Here is a 26386-nt window from a genome sequence, read left to right as displayed (position 1 = left end):
TGAATGATTAAATAGAAATCGGGTTAAAAGAAAAAAATGTGTTGTGGTTTGAACAAAAGTTACATTCAAAGGGATACTTCTTATTTTCTTAAATAAAATCTTTACATTTGCCCTTCTGGCAGAGCTATACTTTCTCATAATTTTGTAATCTTTTCTCAGTTGGTACCACTGCCATATGACTTTTATGGGTATTAGTTACCATTATAATTTAAGCCTTTTTAAGTTAGAAATAAAGAGGAATACAAGTCTTTTTATCTCATCAGAATTGTGTTTTAATTATAAACACAATTTATATTTAATATTTTTATATTTATTCAGATCACTTAATAAGTAAAAATAATGTTCTAAAGAGGCTTGTGTAGAGATTTTGGCAGGTAGCAGGCATATGGGTTACAGCAGTGCTGATTAGTTTCAAAAAATAATATGAGGCCATTTCTTGTATCCTGATTTTTCTCCAAAGTGAGTAAAATGAATTTATAGTTTCATACATTATATTTGGAACAAACTTAGCCTTTATTCTTTGGGTGAAGAAAACCTGGAAGACTGTTCTTTCCAGGAGAGAATGATTATGATTAGATCTATCAGGATAGAGGAAAAAGTCCTGCCCTTTACTACTTTCCTGTACCTTATGTATTATCTTCTGGCCACACGATTGACTGAAATCCGTCACAGCTCCCACTTACTTGCATTCGATCTGATGTGAAGGAAAATTTTAAGTTATTTAATTCTAAGGTTTTATCCTTATAATCACATTTTCATCTTTTCCATCATTTTTTGTCCATTATGAAATGGATTCTTTTGCCATTTTGCCTATGAACCCCAGATAAATGGTGAGAATGTGGGATTTAGGGTTGAACAACATTTCTCTAGTTTTCTTCCACAAATCATTATATAAATATCTCATTGTATAAACCTGACTTAGTGATTGCCCACTGCCCTCTACAGTAAGTTTTGCTTATATTAATGGTAACGTACACTGATTTATCGATTCCTTCTCCTCTCTTTGGCCCTGGTCCTCTTCTATTCTCTCTTCTCACTTCTTTGTTGCTCTCTTCCAATCTCAGTCTTAAATGTTAATATATATATGGTGTATAGTATATAAAGTACATATTTTGTGTATATATATATCTTAAATTTATAATTTTAGCCTGAACTTCTTTCTTGAACTGTAGATTTAGATATCTTACTGCCTACTCAACACCTTTACTTGACTATCTAATATGAATTTCAAACTTTACACATCTGAAATCAAATACCTTATCTTCCCCACCTCTCCACCCAAATCTGCCTCTTCTAGCAGGCTGCCCCATCTTAGTTAACAGCAACTCCAGTCTTCTAGGGTATCAGGCCTAAGGCCTTCAAATCATCCTCGACTCCTCTCTTTCTCTTACACCCCATATCCCATTTATCATCAAATTCTATTGACTTCACCTTTTAACTATATTCAGAATCCAACTATTCTCACCACCTTCTCTGCTAATCTCCTGGACCCAGCCACTGTTATTTTTCCCCTGGGTTACTGCAGTAGTCTTCTAACATTGATTTCTCTGCTTTTACTCTTGTCCCCTCCCCTCATGCCCCCACCACAATCAATTCAGCAACAAGAGTCGTCATGTTGTCTTCCTCTTGAAACATAGTCAAATCATGCCGCTCTTCTGCATAGAATTCTCCAATTGACTCCCAGCTCACTTGGAAAATAACTAAAGGTTTTACAATGACCTACAAGGCCATAAATGATCTGGCTTCCCATTACCTTTGTGACTTTGTCGCCTACTTCACTCCTCACTCCTTTGGCTTCAGTTCATTGGTGACCTTAAAAATGCCAGGCACTGTCCCTATGTGGTTTTGCTCTTAGCCTGGAATGAGCTTCCTCAAGATATCCACAATAGTTCACAAGGCTAGTTTCAAGTCTACAGCCTTCATATTGAGGCTTTCTCGAAACACTTTATTGATCACCTTATTAAAGTTGCAGCATCCTCATTTACCTGGCACACCTTAGCTCCCTCTTCTGCTTCACTTGACTCTATGTAGCATTTATCACCATCTAAAGACTCCACAGTTTACTTACCTTTTAGTGTCTGTCACCTGCACTAGACTGTATAGAATGTAAGCTCTACTAGGACAAGGAATTTTGATTCTTCTTCTTTTTTTAAATTACTGTATCTCCTGTACCTAGAATAATGCCTGGCACATATTGGGTGCTCAATAAATATTTATCAGAAGACTAAAATAATATGAAACTAAATATAATTCTTGTGCATTTTCTTCAGTAAATTGGAAGGAGATATAAAATGTTATGAAAGCAACACCTGGCTACAAATTAGAATGGCATCAGGATTTATTAGAAAAGTGATCATGAGTAAATACCACAAACATTTTAAATTTCAGTCATCGTAAGTATAATTATGAAGCTTAAATGAGATAATGTATGTGAAAGTGCTTGTCAGCTATTAAACATTTTGTTAATGCTATCAGTGTTTTTTTCCCTTGAGGATGAATTAACTTAATCTTATAAATGAATTAATTTTATCAATACTATATTAACCTCTCTATATTTGTTTCTTTAAATCCTTTTCTCTTAAGTTTTCATGGTCCCTTTTCCAGATTAATACAAATACTTATGATTGGTTATGCATTAAGCATTTACCAAATTTTTACTATTGATATATGTGATAAAAAAATCTACAATCTAATGGGAATAGACACATTTAATGCAATTTTCAAAGTGGATTTATATATAGTTATTTAATTTCAATTGCATTCTATATGCTGTGCCCTCTTCTAGGTGCTCTACAAGTATGAACTTATTTAATACTTATAACAACCTTAAGAAGTCAGCATTATTATTTCCATTTTGCTGATGAGAAAACAGATACAGACAGATTAACTTCAAGGTCATAATATACATTACATGTGTATGTGCATGCATTTACATGTTTAAAAATAAAATAATCTTAAGATTATTAATACAGTTTTAAAAATATAAGCATGATATGTGCATACTTAAATAGGAGTGTAACTAAACTAGATTTTGAGAACTCAAGTGTTGATTGACCTTTAATCGTTCATATAATATGGCCTATGTATGCATTAGTTACTAAGATCTTGAGATTCTTTCTGAAGTATTGTGTTAGTCCTCAGTACTATTTTTTAAGAGTAGAATATTGTGTAATTTCAATATCCAGGGAAATACTGGCTTATGGAAACATTTCCACTTCTCAACTACATGTCCATAGGATCCTAAAGTATGATTAGCCATAGAAGGGTTTTTGTTTTCTAGTCATATTCCTACCATGGTCTTGGCTTTGCTTCTTTCTAGGCTTTTCCCCCAAATATCTTTTCCTAGTTAAGGGTGTTGGCTTTCACTAACCATATAAGATTATCTCTCAGAATTAATCAGAAGAGTTCCTTATTCAGTTCTCTTCTTTTTACCACGGTTATTCAATTCTATACTTGGGTAAATCTTTACTGGAGAAATTTTCTGAAAAATTTGATGCAAATCCATTGGTCATTATATATGGCTATTCACAGAACGAATATGATTTGAGAACCACTATGTGCCAAGAGTTAGGTGAGACAAGCAAAATCCTCACTGGGGATGTTGGACAGATAATGAATTTTCAGTTGGTGAAAAGTCTAGGAAGAAAATCAGGGAAGATGATAAGACAGTGACTGGGTCACCTCTAGCATTGGCCCTTGGCTGTGCAAGATCTAATCATGCTCGAGATCAGAAAACCTAGTGTGGCCATAGCACAGTGAGTGAAGGGGAAGGTGGTACAAGATGAATTCAGACTGGTCAGCAAGAGTCGGATATATTGATCCTTATGAGGAAAAAAAAAAAAAAGAAGTTGATTTATTTTCAGTGTGATGGAAAGCCATCTGAGAATTTTAAGCCAGGGAATAACATGAGCTCAATCATGCTTAGAAAATCTACTGTGGCCTCAGTGTGGAGAATGGTAAGTGGGGCCTAGGGAAAGAACATGTGTACTCCATGGGCTCACAGAGCTCACCTGTGGCGGGTACACACTAGTGAGCACGTTTACCTCCATCCATCCCTTCCTAGGAGAGAATAGAACATTTTTCAGAAATCTTTGACACATATACCATGTTAACTACATTTTAAAACCATTTAATCTAGACAAAATAAAAACTTATTTCCGCCCCACTTAAAGTTAGAAATATTTGGATTTTGACAATTATGTGTTAGATTCATACTGAAATGACAAAATTTTTTCAATACATCTAGTGTTACATAATATAAGAGCAAATTATTGTTCAGGGGGCATTTTGGTATGGTAAAGTCATTGAACCTCTTTAATGTAACATGCACTTGAATTGCCACATCGTTCCTAATAACAGTATACAGTGGTACCATGGGACAGGGCAATTTCCTGCCGTCTTATGCGGCACTGTGCTGGTAGGATATGAGATCATGTCATGAAATCCAGGAGTGTAATTTATAAGATCCTTTGCTCAATTTTGCCTGATGTCATAGAGTAGACTTGCCTAAAGGACTTCGTAGGAAGTGAGGTATGATTTCTCTAACTCCAATTTGTTTTCATTTATTTTAATTAAAATGAAAGAGAGTAAGAAGATATTTTGTCTAATCTGAAAGTGGCCCTCCACTTTACTTGATCTTGTTCTCTTTTAAGGAATCTGTTTTTCTTTAGGGATATTATTACTGACATAACTTTCAGTTTTATGAAAATGTTCCAGTAACTTTGTGGTTTCTTCTATACCCTTTGTTCATAGCAGTCACGATAAAGTATAAAACAGCCATAGTTTTCAACGTCCAGTAGGAATATATTTATTGATAGAAAAAATTGCAAGGGACAGCATGCAGAAATTTTTATATAAAGTAGCCCCAAGTCATACTGATAGAAGTTATTTTTGATACCTTATATTTCAAAATATGATGTAGAAAAACAAAAAAAATGATGCAATTGAATTGTTTTTACATGCATCACAATACATCACTTTGGCCTGTTCTGTTCATTACAATGGAAAATAGAGCATTCGGCACCACAGAAAACCAGGCTTCATAATTAAGTGACATCTATTTATTTTCTGGACCCATAGCCAAAGGGTAGAAAATTTATACTGTAAACTTTATTTAAAATATGGGTTATTAAAGGATATCATCTTTTTTCCTCAACTTATACATCTGGGTTCAGTCACAAGAAGAAAAGCAGCATATCTGTTTTCTCTAAGTTTCATTCTACAGAAGACTAAGATTTGGTGCAACAACTCAGCTATTGTGTAAAGAAGACACCAGACTCTTTGCATTTGATATCTGCATGTAAAACTTAGTACAAGGATGCCCCGCGCTGTCATGGGTCACACATATACAGACGAGGACGGGGCCACAGCTCTTCTCCTCTCATCCTCCTATCTGGCAGCTAACAGACCCCATTTGCCGTTTTCAACACAAGTAGAACTGATGCCAGTGTAAGCTTTTTTAGGGTTAGTGCAATGATTCCCTTTCGAAAAATGGCTCATGGCTGCCTCTGCGGGGTGGCTTTGTGACAGCAGCTTTTAACTTGCTGATAGGGTCTACAGAGCACCACCAGTATTCCCCCTGTGGACCACAAATAAGACAGAGGAGACTGAGGGGCCTGGGTCTGGGCAACAGGGCTTCCAAATGATGAGCCTGACCACGCTAATAACACACAGGAATGAGAGGCTGCAGAGAACATCTAGAGCAAGTCTTACTTATGATAGAGGCCACTTGAAAAGGCAGATAAATTTAATTTAAAAAGAACATACTTAAATTCCATGTGCACATGCACCTATTAAACTATTTCTTTTTTTTTTTTTTGTGAGGAAGATCAGCCCTGAGCTAACATCTGATGCCAATCCTCCTCTTTTCTCTGAGGAAGATTGGCCCTGAGCTAACATCCGTGCCCATCTTCCTCCACTTTATATGGGACGCCGCCACAGCATGGCTCGACAAGCAGTGCGTCAGTGCGCGCCCGGGATCCGAACCGGCGAACCCTGGGCCACCGCAGTGGAGCGCGCACTTAACCGCTTGCGCCACTGGGCCGGCCCCTAAAATATTTCTTTATGTTAGATAAATTCTAAATGGATAGAAATGATGCTGTAATTAGATGTAAATGATTATTAAGTGTGTCTGATAAATTTTAGTTTTAATATATTTTATATAAAAAGGATACATTTATATAAAATTTGAAAAAAATGTAAACATACAAACCCTCAGAAAAAATAAAAACCATCCACAATACCCACATTTAGGAAAATAACTGTGAACTATTTGGTGCATTTGTGACCAGTGGTTTCCATAAATATATAAACATGAATAACATATATATAGAGTTCCAAATATAGAATTATATTCATTTATATAATTTAAGAAACATTTAGACAGACAATATTCTAAATGCTGTACAAATATTAATTAATTTAATCCTCATAACAACCCTATAAGATAAGATTATCCCCATTAAACAGATTAACCCAAATGTCCATCAATAGATAAACAGATAAATAAATTTTGTTATATCCATACAATGGAACATTATTCAGCATGAAAAGGAATAAAGTACTGATACATGCTACAGTGTGATGAACCTTGAAGCATTATGCTAAGTGAAGGAAGCCAGATAAAAAAATCACATATTGTATGATTTCTTTTATATGATCTATCCAGAGTAGGCAAAAAGAGACAGAAAGTAGGTTAGTGATTGCTAAGATATGAAGGTAGGGGCAAATGGGGAATGATAACTTAATGGGTACACAGTGTTTTTCTAGGATAATGAAAAAGTTTTGAAACTAGAAAAAGGTGACAGTTGCAGAACATTGTGAATGTGCACAATGCCACTGACTTGTACACTTTAAAATGGTTAGTTGTACGTTGTATGAAATATAAATTTCACCTCAATAAGAAAACAAGTAAAAGAAAACTGAAGCACAGACAGGTTAAATAAACCAGGCTAGTAAATTGTAGATCCAGGATTTAAACTCAAGCAATCTATGTCCATATACTATTTACTTAAATATAGTGAGATGCTGACTATAGAATTGTCTTTCTTGCTTTTAGCTTGATACTGTTATAAGCAGCTTTCATTAACATTAAGTAAATATTCCTAAAATTTTCATTTTTAAGATTTAAGATAAATGTAACCAGCACACTTTTAAAATCTGAGTTCTAATATGTATCTGCTTATGTTCAGTGCATCCTTCCCTGAAGATCTGGCATGATGACCTGAGGGCAGAGGCAGTCCTGCCTGGTATTGTAGTAATGCTGTACTTTGAGGGAGGAAGATAGAGACAGAAAGAAGAAAACCTGGCTTCACTCACTGCTCCTTTTTCTGGCAGAAGAGCCCTGCATATTGAGAGAGTCCAATATAGTATAGGAGACACTAGGATGAAGAATTAATAAATTTCTCTAAATTATTTGGAGCTAAAATGAGTGATCTGGAAATATTATTTAGTTAATTAAAGAGATTTTTTGTTTGTTTTTTATAAATATGTGCCATATTGAAAATATCTATATTATGCTATTGGAAGAAATGGGAAGAACATATAATCGCATAGGGTGTGATTTAAAAATATAGGGGAACAAAAGGCAGTAAAAAATTTTTGACTAGTGCAATTTCCAAAGGATATATACCAAATGTTAGTCATATTTATTCTTTTGGAGATGACAGTATTATTGATTTTCACCACCTTATACTTTTGCTTTTGTGTCTTTAAAGATTTCTACAAATGATACCGCATTGCCTGTTCAATAGATATAAGTATTGAAAATTAATTACAAAAGAATGAGTCAGATTCTCCATTTCACTAGGTTTTGAAAATTTAGCACAAATTCATTCGTTAATTCATGAATATATATTTATGACATGTCAGGCACTGTGCTAGGGTCTGTGTATGCAATGATGGAAAAAATAGACATGGCCTAGTACTCAGCAAACTTATCGTTTGGAAAACAAATAGGATACAGATCTTTCCTCAAATACTTCTCCCCAACACTCCCCCATATCATCTCCTACTTAATAATTCTTCTTCTGCTGCTGCTTCTCTCCTCTTCCTCCTCCTCCTTCTCCTCTTTCTCTCTCTCTTCCTTCTCCTCCTGCTCCTTCTTCTTCTTCCTTCTTTTCCTCCTCCTCCTCCTCCTTCTTTTTTTGCTTTTTGAGGAAGCACCCCTTCCCTCCCCAAAAAGGCACACAGAGAGCCGGGGATGGATGGGATGTAACGAGGTTGAGAGAGAGTCAAGGGCCAGACTATGCATACCATGTCCTTCCTATGGCCAAAGAAAGGACACAAGGACAATGGGAAAGTACTGAGGGCTTTAAGCAGATTCAATTCATAACTTGCATAGGTAATTGTCATTTCAGGGGAATAATGGATTAGAGAGAGAAAAGTTTCAAAGTAGGGAGACCGAGAGGAGAGTGTTGCAGTGGTCCAGGTAGTGGGTGATAGGATGCAGGAGTGACAACAGAGGAGGGAACAAGACGATTTGAAAGATGTTTTCATGGTTTGGAGCAAGATGGGACAAGTCTCCCATGACACTTCCTCTGACCTTAGACACAGCACCTTCATGACATGACAAATTGGCCCTGTGAAAGAAGAGCTGGGGCAAAGATATGGTTTGTTCCTGATCCCCATTTCCTCTGACTGGAGATACAGGTTGTTTCTTAAAGAGTTTTATTGATAGAATGATAATGATGTTATTATCATTAAATTGGAGCATTGTCCAAATATATTATTTCCTCTTGTTTTTTCGAATACTGCTAAGTCTAGCGATCAACAGCTTGGATGCTTATAGACATATGCTATCTTTTTCCCTGTAGTAATATTTCTAAAAATTAAAGAATTGCAAAATTGTCTCTTCTGTAATTGAGCTATAGATATATTTAGCCTTTCCTACTCTTTCTTACAGCCCCCAAGAATTACAGCATCTCAATTAAAAAAAATTTAAATATATCTAAATATATCTACCTTTGTAAAATATATTTGAGATTATTAATGCTTATGATGGTCTTCAAATGGTGGATTTAACTGAGAGAAAAACACTACTTTAGATCAGTTAATATTACATGTATCCAGCCGTTACATTTAATTAGAAATCTTTTGTCAAAGCCATATAATTGACAAGAAATTCTATTTTTTTTTTTTTAAAGGATCTGGATTTTTTTTTTTTTTGTGAGGAAGATCAGCTGTGAGCTAACATCCATGCCAATCCTCCTGTTTTTTGCTGAGGAAGACCAGCCCTGAGCTAACATCTATTGCCAATCCTCCGCCTTTTTCTCCCCAAAGCCCCAGTAGATAGTTGTTTGCCATAGTTGCACATCCTTCTAGTTGCTGTATGTGGGACGCTGCCTCAGCATGGCTGGACAAGTGGTCCGTGGGTGCGCGCCCGGGATCCGTACCCGGGCCGCCAGTAGCGGAGCGCGTGCACTTAACCACTAAGCCATGGGGCTGGCCCCGACAAGAAATTCTTTTCTCATGGATTTCACCCCAGGCTTAATTTATTTTCTGCCTTGATTACATTGGCCCTGCGGAATACCCAAAATATCAAAATAAGAAATCAGCAATCTTTTGGTTGAGACCGAAAATTTACTATAAAAATTTTAAGGCAATGAAGAACTAAAGGAATATATTTATTTTTCATATTATTAAATGATGAAACATCTAGCTTTGTCTGGAGCTATCGTTTTTTCTTCTTATTAGTTTCTTTTTTAGCGTTTCCTTCCCATACTACATAGTCTTTGTCTGCTTTTTCCCCCCCTAACTCTGAACTGTTTTACACTTGACTCTCTGGATACTTTCCTCTTCATTCAGCAGAGCAACAAAGGCAAACTAGGGAGACCATTTGATTTTCTACCTGAAATGAGCTGCGGTTTGGAAAAGCTAAAAGGAAATATGCTTTTTGCTCACTACATTTCTGAATGCTGAGAGAATAAAATGGGCACATGTCAGCCCAAAGACAGAAAGCAGAGGAGAAGTCACTTCATGCAGAGGAGCACATCTAGAAGACAGCTACTAAAGAAAAGAGGGCATTACAAAAAAGCAGGAAGAAAAAACACTTCAAAGCAAATGAAAAGAAACAGACAGTTCTTCAAAAAAAAGAGGAAGTTAGAAAAAGAACATTTGGAAAGGAAAAAGCACATGGAATTTTTCTATAAAGAAGGTACAAACCCAACTCTTAGAAGTAAGAATCAGGAGATGAGGTAAGGTGAAGATTATTACAGGCATAAAGAACAGCAAGTGCAAAGAGTTGAAGAGAGAAGGATCATTAATTGTTCTGGGAGTCAGAAGTTTCCTGTTGAGAAGGCAAGTGGCCCAAGAGGGGATGGAGAAGGGGCTGGTGCCAGAGCATGTGCAGCAGAGTTTCTCAAACTATTTGTGGTGAAGGACTACTCATTTTTTAAAAAAAACTTTTAATTCATAGCAAACCAACACAGGGTCCTATTGTCTAAAACTCATATGCACATTGAGCTACACACAACTCACCATGTGATTTCCGGGAACACAAACTGGTCTATACCTTTGCAACAAAACAAGTTCCCTGATCACATACATAGATGTCACAGCATTGTCAAATGAGTGTAAACATTTCTAAATACTTACTCTTAATTTTTGCACTTATGTCACAAACTAGCACCACATTTTAAGTTGCTCTGATGTAGGGAGTTTTGATTTTATTCGAGGTCCAATGGGAAGATACAGAAGAGTTTTCAAAAGCTGAGTAAGATTAGAGGATTTGCATTTGAATCACAAGCAACAGCCTGTAAAGCACATATTGGAAGCAGGGCAGGATTAGAAAGAGAAAGCAGAGGAGACTGTTGCAATAATGAGGTATCAATGATTGGTAGAGACTATGAAGAGGGAGGGATGGATTTGAGATATACTTTGGTGAGGAAACCAACAGTGTTAATAGGTGGAATGTGAAAATTGAGGATGAAGGAAGAACCAAGAATGATTCAGGGATATCATCTGGAGCAACTGGGTGAATATCACACTTGTAAATGGGGAAGACAGGAGGAATGGTTTGGGATAGACACAGAGATGGTGGAATCGAAAGTTCTGTTTTGGCTATGCTAAACATAAACTCGTTACAAGAGAGTTAAACGGATGAAGAGTCTCATTTGTTTGAAAGATGATCTGCCTCCAGTTGGAGTAAAACAAAATGTTTACGTTCCTGATCCCAGAATTCTGAACAATCATCTCAACAGAACTTTTGATGAACTAATGAAGTGGTGTGATAGTAATACTACTAATCAATAGTCAGTCTTTTGTGAACAGTTAGCAGTTACGCTGGGAAGATAAATTACTGGCTTGTAAGCAGAAAGAGATCCCAATGTGTATACACCATCTCAAAAGTGCCCTGTTAAGTCTTTTTATGAATCAGGTTCATTTCAGTTTGGGATTAGAAAAAATGGATTTGTATTTGGAGTTGTATTACAAGTATAAATTTACAATTGGATTTAAAAGGTGGAAATGGTAAAAAAAAAAAAAAAAAAAAAAGATCTTGTAAAGTACCTTAGCTTATAGGAAAGAGTGCCAGAAAGGAGAAATAAAGACAAGTCAGCAACTTCCTTAGAGTTCCAGAGAATAACTTTTGAATTCATACTAATTAGTTTCAAAGGTCCTGGAAAATTTGACCCCAGTAACCGCCCTGTTGAACTTTGCTAAGCACGAACAGCTATTTAATTCTCTGGTTGGCTGGTAAGAACACGACAAGCTATTTGAAGAATTTCTCATTTGCTAAGAAATTTCCTTATGGTACACATGATAGCATTAACTCAATACCTTCAACAAACTCCCAGTTGTATTTTTACCAATCTTTTAAAATATTATGCTTGCTGTTACCAAAACAAGACACACTGTGTCATGTTATTTGTTGCTTTTTAGAGTTCTTACTTCTGATAGGGCTTATCTTCATGCGTTTATTTGCATTCTGGTAACATGGAAAATTTATCTTATAAATCTGTCTCTAGAATTACCTTTTCTCTCAGACCACAGTTTAAGCATATTCCTCCAGCCTTAAACTTCAGTGGAAATGAGCACACGGTACAAATGGTATATCTAACGCCAAAGACAAACTACAGTCATTGATTATTTTATTTTTTAGTTCGTATTACTCTAAGAGAAGGAATTTACCTCATTCTCTCTAGTTTCTATTTCCCACAGAGATTCTTAGTACATAAAGCAAAGGTTAGTTGTTTTATTGGAAAAAGACCACTGAAAAACATAATTTACTCTGGTGGCCCACGGATTTTCTCAGAATGTTCAGTAACAGAAACACATATCCTTAAGGATTACATTTAGTCATGGTTGAAAACTTAAATATGACAAATTCTTAATTTTGAAGACTAAGGGTTGACAGAAGGCCAACTACTTCAACTTCAAAGACGATGACAACAGCCAGTATTAATTGTTGCTAAATATATTAGACATATCCCTTATCCCAAGTGAGTCATAGCTGCCTGGTAGGGGCTTTCCCAGAGATGTTATTCTGAGCAATGTATTGGATTCTTTATTCTGATTTATCCCAGGGAACACAGTTATAATGACAAGATTTTCATCAGGGCATCAGCTAGTAGCCTCACTACCTACTAAGTTCTAATACCCATCAGTAAGCCACTTAACAATTGAGATAGTATTTTTTACTCTTATCTGTGGAACAAATTCTCTGCAAACATATATTGTGGACTCTTTATGCCTTTGAAAACACTTATATACTAAATATAAATATTTCTCTCTGGGCAAGATTAGATTCTGCTGAGCTGGTATCTGTAACTATCCAGAGTCTGCACAGCTATTATCCCTAATGCACCAAGTAGTCATAACTCAGTCAGCTCTGCGCTTTCTAAACCAATCCTCAAACCCTCTCCATCAATTTTTGTGTGTGACTAGTGTTAACTCCTATTGCTTGCTAAAATTGCATGCTTTTCACTGCATCTAGGACCCAAAGCAGTAGGTGCTGTTTGTTAAATCTGCAGAGAGATTTAAAGTATTGGTTATCAATACTCCACAGTTGTTATTGCTAAGGAACGAGATTTTTTTATTGTCAGGCTAGTTCTCCTCCAGACCTCCACCAGCAAAACTTGGAGTTGCTATAGATTTCAGTGCTCTAGGGGTTTTTCCCCCTCTCTAATCAACATAACACTGCATAACTGATAACACCTCTAGAACTCTACCTAATATTTGCAATGTGAAAGTGGGCTTTTTATTTTAAAATAGCACCAGTAGCTCTTTTGATTTTATGATTAACCTAGTCAGGAAACATCATAGAGGTCAGGATAAACTCTTACCCCTGAAACTTTACCCCTACATACATTTTCATTTTCTCAGTATTAGTAGTTGAGCACATACACTGGGCTAGGCAGGTAAAGTATTGAATCTTCACTATGTTCTGGGAATTAAAAACATAAAAAAGACAGCTGTCTGGACTTTTGTTAGAGGAAACTGGCATGTAAACAAAACAATTTCAAATTTGTGTGTTAACTGCTGGGAGAGAGATATGTAAGAGGTACAGTGGGTTTTTGTTGTTTTTTTGTTTGTTTTTTTGCTGAGGAAGATTCGCCCTGAGCTTACAGCTGTGCCAATCTTCCTCTATTTTGTATGCGGGTCGCCACCACAGCATAGCTACTGATGAGTGGTGTAAGTCCATGCCCAGGAACCGAATCCAGGCTGCCAAAGTGGAGCACGACAAACTTAACCACTAGGCCACAGGGCCAGCCCCTTGTTCTTTTATTTTTAACAGACGGACTAATCCATTTTACCTGGGGATAGTGAAAGGATCGAGGAAAGTTTCATTACAGAAGGTGTTTGACTTAGACCTTAAAGAATTTTGCCAGGTGGAGATGGAGAAAGACTCTAGCCAAAGGAAAATTAATTTGAAAAGGCGCAGAGTTAGGAGAAATCATGTCCTTTTTTCCTTGATGTTGGTAAAACTTCTCTTTCAGTGTGATTTTAATCTTTAGGGCAACAAATGTCATTTAGAACCCCCTATTAGGCACACAGGTTGGGTGATAAAGGTGATGGATATTCTTTTTGTGCTAAAAAAATAAAAAGAAGTATGATGAGATTGAATTTTACGCCTGGATCATAACTTACTCTGAAGAGTATTTTTATGCCAGAAAAAATATAGAGTCGATATTCCTGAAGTAAAGATAGATTTGGGGGGAGGGGCGGGTGAGGGGTCACAACTTCTATTATTGCGTAAATTTAAAAAAATCAGAAAAGTCCTGTTAGTCTAGAAGAAACATTATTCACTCAAGAATTATCCCAGATGTTATTATTTTTTATAACTATAACAAGGTAGATAAGTAATAAATACCCATACCCTGGGAGAAAATAAGTAGATCATAGTCTGGACACTATATTGATAACATAGTGTCAGCCAGCCAGAAGGAAGTGAGACAGACTTACTTCTCCATCATTATAAGAAAAGAAACAATGTAAAATGTTTCATTCCTTTTAATATGAACTTGGTAACTAAAGTAGTTGGTGTGCGGAGAACAATATGACTATATAAAAATAATTTTATAATTCATCGTAATTTCTACACCAATAAGGGAATTGTCATTGCATTGCTGTTGTAATTATAGCCTTTTTGAAGAGGCAAGGTATTGAAAAGAACTGTAATGTGATGAATAAATGCCTGCAAAAATGCCAAAGAATATGGGCATGTACCTTGGTGATTATTCTTGAGATTTATGTTTATGAAGAGGTACTTTACAATTGTAACATCAATGTAGTAGTTTCTAGCAGGCTCAAATTCTTGATGAGGTTAATTACTCAACAAAAATTGTCCTTTTCCTGTTCACAAGCTTGTATTTTCATTTCTGTCCACAAGCCCTTTCTTATTCTTCCATGTTGTTAAAACTGATTTTCTTTAACATTCTCCTATGACACAGATCAACAAGGGAATCAGTTCTATTAAAGGAGATCTTTAGAATGAAATCAAGTGTGGAATGTTTTACAAATGTGGTTCAATAAAGTCCATATAATTTCAAAAGAAAATGATGCATACAAGAGCATCTTGGGAATTAGCATAAAAAACACTGTTTCACTTAGACTCATGCAGAATAGGACTACTTTTAAATAGCCTGATGGAAAAAAAAAATCTCTTACTGGGGTTCTAAAGAACAAAATTTGCATATTAATAGAAGATTAAAGTGCCCATCAAGTATTCTGAAGCAGTTACTGTCTCTTGTCTATTTTGTTCTTCACATAAACATCTTTCATAATAAAAAGAAACTTGTGCCTTTGCTGCTATTTCAATGAGTCTCCAAGGTTTCCTATTACAATAGGACAGATTTTTAAAATGTCTAAAATGCTTGAATAAAGCTCTTTGGATTTTTATTTATTAACACAATGAAAGGGTTACTTTTAGGAAAAAATAGAACACTTTAGAAAAAAGGACATATCAGAAAATGTTCTTTAAGGAAGACTCCCTCCACAAAAAAAAAAAAAAAAAAGACAAAAAAAGAAAGAAAATACACATAACTAAAAAATAAATACATAAAAACTCAAACACTCTAGGAGTGAATAATATATATTTCAAAAATGAATTTTAAATGTAATGACAGCAAAGAAGGGAAAAAAAGTAAAAGGAGACATTTATAGGTGGAAAACACTCCTTCGGCAATTCTGAGTTCCACTGTGCCCAAAATACAATCGTTGCTACATGTTTCCCACGTTAGTTTCTGATAATGTTGTGGGGATACTTTTGTAATGAAAAGTAGGTGTTGTTCCTCATAGTTATCCATAAAATTTAAAATTCAGAAATATACTTGAAATAGAAAATATAGATCAAAATCGATGTAAAAATTCATCACATAAGATAATTGCTGTGTGTGCCAAGTTTTAGGCAGGAAACAAACAGGATTTATTTATTTAACAACCAAGGATGTGGGGAGTGAGGATAATACCCACTGCCCCACCCCTGCAGCCATGTCTGGTTCTTTTGGTTTTAGAACTGCCTTCCAGTTGAAAGACCTGCGTGTATGCCTTTCTACTGCTTTATCTAGAGTTTGATAAAGAGCAGTCATACTCAGTCATATGGAACATGGATTTTTTTTCATTAATTTTAATATAAATGACTGCTATTTTTCAGATATAATCTCTAAGCTGGACAATTTATTTTTGAAAGAATAGCATCTTTCTGTCTCTTCAATTAAGAATGTGTGGGATAAAAGTGAATCATATGTGGATTAGCTTTTCACACTCTCTCAGGGTCTTAAATGTGAAATAACCATTTCCATGATGATTAGGCTGGTATTCCCTTTCTATGAATGTATTATATGCACCCTCAGCTCGAAAATGATACTTTTGACAATGGACTTTTGTGCACTTTTTTGGTCTGGCTTGCTTGCTTTCAGTTCCTAGGCCTCTCTAACCCTAATGACAAAGAAGCGCAGAGAAGTGTGGGGACTACATCTATGAGAGCTTTGGAAAACTCATCTCACATGAAGTGCTCTTTTCTCTCACTCTGAAGATGCTCGCAAAGCTTCTTTGCTTGCAACCAGCGCCAGGGCATTCCTGGGCCCCCACCTCAGCAACTTGCTGCCAGCGCACATGGTCTGGGGACGCTCTGAGCAGCAGATCCAAGTTGTGGCTGAAACTCAGTGTTCCCAAATATTCTTTTTTTTTGTTCCTTTGCTCTTGCTTATCTAGTTTTAGTCTTTGGACTTTCTTACCTTAAAAATCCTACCTTAAAAATCCTAGTATATTCTCTGATTTTGTGACTTGTTTCTCTCACTCAATCCCTTTTTGATGCAAGGTGCTTCCCACTATGTTGCCTTAAAAAATAAAATAAAATAAAAACTAAGACATCCAGAGGAAGAAGTTTCCTGCAGAGATATTTCTTCTTGTCTCCTTCTTTCTCACTATGAGTCCTGTTGAGAGACCGATATAGCAGAGGCAATATCAGTATTTTTAAGAGAAGCTTTTCTATAGCAAGTGTGTTTCTGGCTAAGAATTCTGAAGACTTTTGGAAACCATTGTAAAGCTCTGCTGGAAAGAAGATCGAGCCAGCAATGTTAGAGGGGAAGGAAACAAAATGACACACTAAAGGTGATCTTTACTCTTTCGTAGTTGCTCAGAGGCAGATTTTATTTTTATGTATTCATAAATTTTATTTTGATAGAAATTATCCATTATTTCTTTATGAATTGAGTGAATGAATTACAAAGTGAAATGTCAAGAAATAGTAACTTGAAGGGGGTCAAATGTACAAACTTCCAGTTACAAAATAAATAAGTCCTGGGGATGTAGTATATAGCATGGTGACTATAGATAATACTGTATTGCATATTTGAAAGTTGCTAAGAGATTAGATCTTAAAACTTATCATAAGAAAAATAATTTTATGACTATGTATGGTGACATGTGTTAACTAGTCTTATGGTGGTGATCATTTTGCAATATACACAAATATTGAATCATTATGTTGTACACCTAAAACTAATATAATGTTATATGTCAATTATACCTCAATAAAAAAAGAGAAATAGTAGTAACTATTTGTTGAGAATGCCTTTTTTTAAAGCAAAATATGATTACAAGTCTGATATAATTATTTTGGCAAACATCACAAATGACCTAAAAACCAAGGCCTTTGGATTGGTTTGCATCTTATTTGGATTTAACCTTGTTGACCATGGCCATCGACTTGCAAGTCCCCTTCTTTGCCTTTCAAGACATCATTTTCACCTGGTACATTCCTCCTTTCTGATTGCTCCTTATTTTTCTTCACTTTTCCATGTGCTACCACTAAGAGGAAAATTACTACTACTAATATTAGCTACTGTTTGTTGATCACTTCCTGCCATCGTGAAGACATTTTAGAACCTTATGAAGCAAGTATTATTACTTTTTATTTATTTGTTTTGGGGAAGATTGGCCCTCAGCTATCTGTTGCTAATCTTCCTATTTTTTTTTCTTCCTAAAGCCCCAGTACATAGTTGTATATCCTAGTTGTAGGTCCTTCTAGTTCTTCTATGTAGGACACTGCCTCAGCATGGCTTGATGAGTGGTGAGTAGATCTACTCCCAGGATCCGAACCACGGAACCCCAGACTGCCGAAGCAGAATGCGTGAACTTAACCACTACACCACCAGGCTGGCCCCAGGTATTGTTATTGCTTAAAAATGAGGAAACATCATCATGGAGAGTTTGAATAACTTACCAAAGGCCACACAGGTGGTGAGTGACAGACTTGCACCTAGGTGTGTCTGACTCCAAACTTCACCTTCTTGACCTTGACATACCTACCATGTCAGCTGCAGCCTACCTGGTAACTGGTGGGTGTTCTCCAAGGTTCTCTTCTAGGCTTTCTTATTTTCTTACACTACATTATCCCTAGGTAATTTCATGCATTCAGTGATTTTAACTCTCACCATTATGTTGCTGGCTTCCAAATCTGGAGTTCTACCAGACTTATCACCTGCCCTCTATCAGTTTTCTTGTCCATTGGGCATATCCATCTACATGTTCCAAAAAACTAAAAAACACCCAGGAGTTTAAAAATATTGTCCTTAAAATATGCTGCTTTGCCTGAATCTCCCAATAAAAAAATAGCAATAAGGTGCCAGCCTGGTGGTGTAGTGTTTTTATTATCACTGCAGGAAATTTGGAAAATGAAACAATCAAAGACAAGAAATCTAAAATTACTTGTAATCTTGTTATGCACAGAAAACTACTATGCACATTCAATACATTTCCTTCTAGCACTTTCTTTTGTTGCACATTAAAAATATAGGTTCTTACTCTACATACTACTTTATAATTTTCTTTTGCTTAATATGTCATTAACAGTTGCCCATATAATGATATTTTTCTACTACTTAATATCTAATGTCTGCTTGGGATTTCATTATGATGCTGTTACACAAGTTGATCAGTCCTCTATTGTCAGATAGATAAAATGTTGATGAATCCTCATGCACTTAAATCAGAGTATACATCTCTTATTGACTTTTTAGGATACATTCTCAAAGGGATTAGTATGCTTATACTTTCTTTTTAAAAATAAAATATTTTCTTATAATAAAAGCAATAGACATTGATTTTAGATAAATCAGAAAACACATATAAGTGAAAAAAGAAAATACGACTCTTATTATCACATAACCCAAGAAAAATAATTTATATTTGTTAAAGCTTGGTATATAAAATTTTGCAAACTTTGCCTATATCTGTATTTATGACAGATGAAATTATCCTGTGCATATCGTTTTTTGAAATTCTTTTTCACTTTTATATATAAATTCATTTAAAAAATATTAGTTTATAGGATGATTCTTAAGGGCTAAAGAGTACACAGTTGTGTGGCTACAGCGTATTCTTTAATAAATTCCCTACTGTTGAACATTAAGGATTTTTGCAAAATTGAATTGCTATAATTAACATTTTTAATACCTAAATCTTTGCAGATAAATTTGTGCTCATTCTTTTAATTGTTTCTTTAACATGATTTCTGAAATTAGAATCACTGAGTCAAGGTAAAAATATTTTTTAAGACTATTGATAAATATTTCCAATTTTACCTCCAAAATGTTTTGAATAATTTATTTCAGCAATATGAGGGACTATTTTTTCAGCGCCCTTAACAAAACTGATTCATTTCTTTTTCTTTTTTTTAGCCAAATATATAGAAAATATCTCAGTAACTTTAAATTTGAATTAATTCCTTATTAATTAGATTGAACATTTTCCACATGGTAATTAGCTATTAGTATTTCTTCTTTTGTTTTAATAGTTTGTATTCAGCCTTTAAAAATTTGAAAGCGCTCTTAAAATATTAAATAAGTGCTATTTAAAAAAACGTATTACAAATATTTTTTCCAAGTTTGTCTTTTTTTTTTTTTTTTAATTTTTTGTTTATTGCAGTAACATTGTATAAATTTCAGGTCCAAGTTTGTCTTGATGGAGTTCAGGACACCCTGCCTTAAAAAATTGCACTTTGGCATATTGAATATTTTAAGCTAAAGGAGTTGGAGAAAATGGCGGAAGCAGGAAGGTCTCTCTATCCTTCCGCCCTCCCGAAACAGGTCATAAAAGCCTCATGTGAGAGGCGCCCTCTAAACTTGGTGGAAAGAAGCATCCTTATCTCTGAAGACAAAGGGATGCTGAGAAGAATCCTTGACAGCAGGCCTTGCTAAATTTCTCTGCTTTACCACACTTACCTCATACTCCTTAAGCTGTCATATTTCTACACGACTGCCCACTCTTCATCAAACCCAGCAAAAGATACTTAGGTGTAACTGTTTCTTTGGGCTTAATTTCCTTATGAAAGCTCCTGTTTTTTCATGTAAATCTTATATAGAATAAATTTGTTTGCTTTTCTCCTGTTAATCTGTCTTTGTCAGTTTAATTTTTGGACCCAGTTAGGGACCCTAAGAAGGTCAAGGAAAGCTTTTTCCTGGCCTACAGTCTCAAGTTTCTTAATTTTGTTGATCGTGTTCAATAACGTAGATAAATTAAAATCATTATTAATCAAATCAAATCTATTTTCATTTGTTTTTTCTTCTGTTTTTATCCGTAGGAAGTCTCCCTTCTCCAAACTGAGATAGAAAAGTGCTCACGTTTTACCTTTTTGGTTTAAAATGTATTAAATATTCATAAAAGTGTTATAAGAATATAAAAGACGGTGAAGAGCCTGATATTTTACCCTGCCTGCAAGCCAGCAAGTTAGTCTGCCACAGTTTCACGGGTGCTGGCGGAAGATACAAGACTCCTGGGTCAGAGATGAAGACACTTATATTATTCATAGCAGTAGCAGTGGCCAGGGCATAAGCATTCTTTTTGTGCCAGACATTCCATCTTCAATCCCCACAGGGCAACACAAAGAGAGAGAGATGATACCTGTATTTGCAGTTGGTTGCATTACAGGAAAAGAAATCTGAACTTAGGGAATAGGAATCTTTTATAATGTGCAGTAAGCAGGCCTACTCCTTGTTATGGAGGGAGACGTTATGTATTACAAGGCTGTAGGCAAACCTGCCGCTTATAGGGGAGATACTATCTATATGTTCCAAGGCTATTTGTTATAGAAACATCTTTTAAGAGATAGTTTGGAACAAAGGTCAGCCAGTGCCTTGCTTGCAAGATGAGTTGAAATATGAGTGACCCGTGGAAGATTGTCTCCCAATGAAAGAAAATGGTTAATAATCAACATACACATAATCGCATATATGAAAAATAAAATCTGTTTTTCTACCTCTTTTGTCCCCAACTATTAATCTTCAAACAAAATCATTTTGGCCATTATTGTCCTTAGTTTTTCTCATAGTTACTTTCACATTTCTGAAGTATCTTTGTGTTGTGTACTAATTATAATAGTCCACGTTATGCTGCAGTAACAAACAGACAAATTCCAATGGATTAGAAAAAAAGTCTGGGTGTGTTGTCTGCAAAGAAAGACAGTTTTATTTTTTCCTTTCTAATATTTTTATGACTTTTGTTTCTTTTTGTTGCCTTATAAGAGTTACTATGACCTCTACTACACTGTTAAATAGATGGGATGAGAATGGATATCTTTGTTTTGTCCCCGGATATAAGAGGGAAATATTCAATACCAACATTTTTATATGAAGCAAACTATAGCTGATAGGTGTTAGTGTTTTTTCTGTATCTGTGGAGATGATAATATGATTGAGTTTCTTTATTATTTTTTTAAATAATGGAGAATTACATTGATTTTTAAATGTTGAACCAACCTTACATTCCGTGGCAAAATTTTCATCTAACTTTTTAATATTATTTGCATGAAATTATTTATAATGTGTCATTATTATCCATTCATTCTAATACTGGTAATTTGTATTTTTTCAATTGTTTTCCTCTTGTTTATGTTTGTTTTATCATGTGGTTTATTTCCCTTTCTCTCTCTCTGTGTATGTTTGTGTGTGAGCTTATCTTCAGAAGAATATTTTTCACCTTTATTGGGTTTGCCAGATTTAGCAAATAGTATACAGAATGCCTAGTTAAATTTGAATTTCAGATAAACAATGGATTTTTTTAAGTATAAGTATGTCACATGTAAATTTTTCTTTCATCTTAGTATAGTTTTCTCTTTCAGCATGTGTTATTTGAAATATATTTATCCTTTTTGTTTATCTAAAATTCACATATAACTGGGCATCCTGTATTTTATCTGGCAACCTTATAAAGTGATCTTGTGAGGCTTGGGTATAAGAATGTCCTTACAGAGAAGTTTTATATTGGATACTGATAGAGATTTATGGGATTCAGAAGTCCTGGTCCAGTTTTTATCTTAATTTCTTACGGTGGGGTTCCTGTGCAAGGCAGACTACTTAAGTTGGTATCCCACAGTCACATTTGGTCTGTGCTTCGGTTATTATATTTTTTGCAGAATTTATTTTCTTACTTTTGACAGGTGGCCTTGCCAGCTTCCTGGTCATTTTCCGTAGATTGGTCAACATGGTATTATGCTCTGTATTTGGGACTTAATTGTAGCACCCTGATACATATTGAGAGAGTTTATGTCTCCTGCCCTTGAATGGGTGTTGGAGCTCAAGATGCCAGCACTCAGCCTGTATTCTTGTGGAGACTTGGCCTGGACTCCTGCGGCATCACCATGCAGGATGTCTTCTACATTATTTTTGTATTCATTTCTAACTCCTGGGTATTTACCTTTCTTCCTTTGAAAAGTTTGTTTTCTATTAAGCATTTCTATGTATTTAGTAGAAGAAAAACCCCATCACTGTCAGCCTACCATATGCTCTGGTATTGTTTTTTTCCTAAGCTTTGGTTTTCTCATTATTATTGGATATAATAATAGTATTTCTCTTATAAAGTTGTTAAAATTATCAGGATAATTAATGCAGGAAAGTCATAATATACTCCCTGGCACATAGAATGTAACTGATAAATTAATCATGTTTCTCATACATTCTTATGTTTTTCTTCTTTCTCAGTGTAGTTTTTCCTCTTTCAATACCTTTCGCAATTTTTAATTCTGCTCTGGCATCATTAGTTTTCTTACATTCTTGCCACATTTCATTCAGCTCTTTTTTCAAAAATTCTCCTTGCCCTTCAGCCAGCAGTCTTTTTATATTTTATAGTTCATCTTTGTTTCAGAGAGAAAATATTTTCTTGAATTTAAAAGACAGCATGAACATATACTATCTGAAATTTGCTTCCTTAGTAAATATTTTCCCAAAGCAGATTCTCTCTCTTTTTAATGTTATACTTTTTTCCTTTTTCCCTTTGCTTTTTGCTTGTTATAAAAATTTTCACTCAGTTGTGTGTGGATTTAATTTCTGTTTATTTATTCCTGATTTTGGAAGAGTGCATCCAGGCCTGGTAAATGCCTCAAAGGGGAATGTCTGGATTCTTCTTGGATCACTTTAGTGCCCTCCAGGATCTTGTTAGAATGACCTTCTCAGATAGTCATAGAACTGCATGATCCAGCCACATCTGGGGAGAGTGTGGGTTCTCTCAGAAGAATGTTTGCCTCTCTGTTCAAGCTTCCTTCCTAATTGCTGAAGCCCAATGGCCAGATTTTCATAGTCCGTTTTCTGTTGGATTGATCTTCTTTCTCGGTGTCTAACTTTGCAATACCAATAAAAAACTCCACTGTGTTTTTTTTTTTCTGGGATAGGTGTAGTTGCTGCTACCTATCTCTTCAGGTAACCTAGCCTGCATTGCTTTCTCCTACAAAAAAGGGAGACATTTTGTGTTCAAAGGCAACTGTTAGAATTTATTGGACATCCATCAAGTATAGACCACACAACTTAGAGAAAGAAAATGCATTTTTTCTATTTGTTATACTCTTTAGTTTCATTAAAGTGTTAACAAGCTGAATTCATGTAAAATATTAACATAAACTACAATTTAAAAATAATTTCTACTAACCCGTCCCATCCTATTTGCTTTGACTTTTTATCTACCTAGGCTGTAAAACTGAAAGTATCAGCAAAACAGGGAAAAAGAGTTGACTATATGTTAATCACAGTGCTGTGACTTTCTACTATGTTAAATCAGTTCCCATGTGGGAATCTTCATTCTTTAATTTCCCAAGTAATGGTTTAGATGGAGAAATACTATGCTCTTTTATGGCACCTCTTTATATATGTCTTGATTTAAGTTTAATTTTCTTTTTCCTTTTCTGTCACTTTTTCTAGGCATATGTTAAATCATACCACTAAAGGAGATTAATGCCATTATTTAAACATTTTAAAGTTACATTTAAATCAATTCAATATCTGAATCGCACCAATTTTATTTCACTATTTTGATCATGCCAATTAGTATTGTTAACTATAGAGATATGGAACTAGAGAAATGGAAAGGTTTCACTTCTACAGTTCACTTATGTTTTCTTCATTGAAATTTATTTTTAAGGTATCAATGTCAACGTAAGAAGTAAAAATTTACAGAATTTGGAATATCTGGAACATCACAAAGAAGAAAATTTCCATCCATAATTCTTCGAACCAGTGGTTATCATCTTCATATAGCCTTTTCATCTATTTCCTATGAACAGGCATAAATTTATATTTTTGCCAAATTTAGAGCATCATATAATACTTTTATATAATTAGCTTTTTACACTAATAAGATGCTATAAATTTTTATGTTATTAAGTATTTTTTTTTCGATATTATTTTAAGTGGAGGCATGGTATTTCGTTTAACCAATTCCATATTGGGGATATTTTAGGCTCTTTCCATATTTTTCCCATTAAGAAAAAAAACTGTCATAGACATTGTTGTGTAAACGCAACTGTAATTCTTTTTTTTAGGGCAAATTGCTCAAAATGGAATTGCTGGATCAAAGACGATGTACACATATAAGACTTTTGCTGTGTTCTGCTCCATTTTCCTCCTGGAAGGTGCATCAACCTCTGCGACCATCAGCAGCCAAGTGCTAATTTTTAAAAGTACACTGTAATGTATCCAATGTAGACAATGGTGCTGGTGAATTTAGAGCTGCTTTTTAGTACATTCACAAGGAAATATCTGAGTTGGATATAAAGAAGTTCCTCTTTCCAACTACATTTCCAGTCATAGTAAATATGGGATGGGTAAGACTGTTTATTTCTCATTTCATTTTTCCTACTTATCTGTCCCTCACAGTACTTGCATTTGGGAGATATACAGAAGTATATGATACCATCCCTTCTCTTACAAGCTCATTCAGTAGAATAAATGTACACATGTACAAAAATTTACATCAGTATTTGATTAGAGTCTAATTTGTTTTCTAATAACAACATTATATTAATTCTAGAATATTGAAAGATTCTTGTGGCCCAGAGTGAATGGACAAAGGCAGAGGGGTTGTGGTATAGGGTTTAATTTGTTCTTGAAGGCTGATTGATTTGAATAGTCTTGCTGGAGGAGGGCCAGGAGATGGGCTTAGTATGAGCAAAGCTTCAAAAACGCAAAATGGGCAAGGCATATTCAGGCCGTGGTAAGGGAAGCAGGAGAGGAACTATCAGTTACAGATTTCCTGTTGTGTGCTAATGTCTATACCAGGTGCTTTATTCTAAACAACTATATTAGTATTATTCCCATTTTACTGGATCGCAGGGAGGTTAGATTACTTTCTTGCCCAAGCATATCTGCTTATGACTCCCAGAGTGTTGTCTATTCAAATAAATGCTTTGCCTTCACTCTTGCCCAGTTGGTATGTAATTAGACACTGGTTTTAGTACTGGATTTCTTCTTCAGAGCCATCTAGGTTAAGTTTTTCTGTTCTTGGCCAAAGTTAGTAAGCCTTTGTGATGCTTAAATAAAAGGGCACATAATTTAAAGTACAAAATATTACAGGAGACATGTTGTATCCATTGCATGAATATAAGATGCCAGTTGTGACCTTGGGGATTTTGGGGTTTCTTGGAGCAGTTAATGCTTCTTGTGTCACAAATGCATGGTCATCCTGAGTCTGGCATCCAGGGCTCTGGATGGTGCCAAGTGTAGGAAATCAGAAATGGATGCTGTAGTGCTGAGGTGACATGTCTCTATTGAACTAGGAGATGACAATGATGTCCTTTATTTAAGTCACATTGTTTTGGGAAAAACTAGAAGGTTGTCAACTTAATATGACCAGTGGCAAAGTAAACATTGACCAGTCTAAGCATGTGATATAATTATGCCCCCCTCAGGAGGAAGAAGTGAGGTAGAGGGAGAGTCAGCAGTTGGCTTGACTTCAGGCAGCAAGGCAGGTCTAGATTAGTTGTCTTTATTGCAATAGGAGCCAGGACATTTTCTTTCAGTTAAAGTGTCAAGTGCAGGGTGGATGTCCTAACCATTAGTCACTGCCGAACCCATGTGTGTAGAAACAAGCTAGGTTACTAACGATGCCAGAATCACGAAACTATTATTGGTATAAGCCAGGATTCAAACCCAAGCATATTTATGGTAAAGCCATATTCTTTCCA

This window comes from Diceros bicornis, chromosome 1, assembly GCF_020826845.1.
Source record: "Diceros bicornis minor isolate mBicDic1 chromosome 1, mDicBic1.mat.cur, whole genome shotgun sequence".
NCBI classification, from domain to species: Eukaryota; Metazoa; Chordata; class Mammalia; order Perissodactyla; family Rhinocerotidae; genus Diceros; species Diceros bicornis.
The sequence above is the reverse complement of the archived record's forward strand: the minus strand, read 5'-3'. Positions refer to the sequence as shown.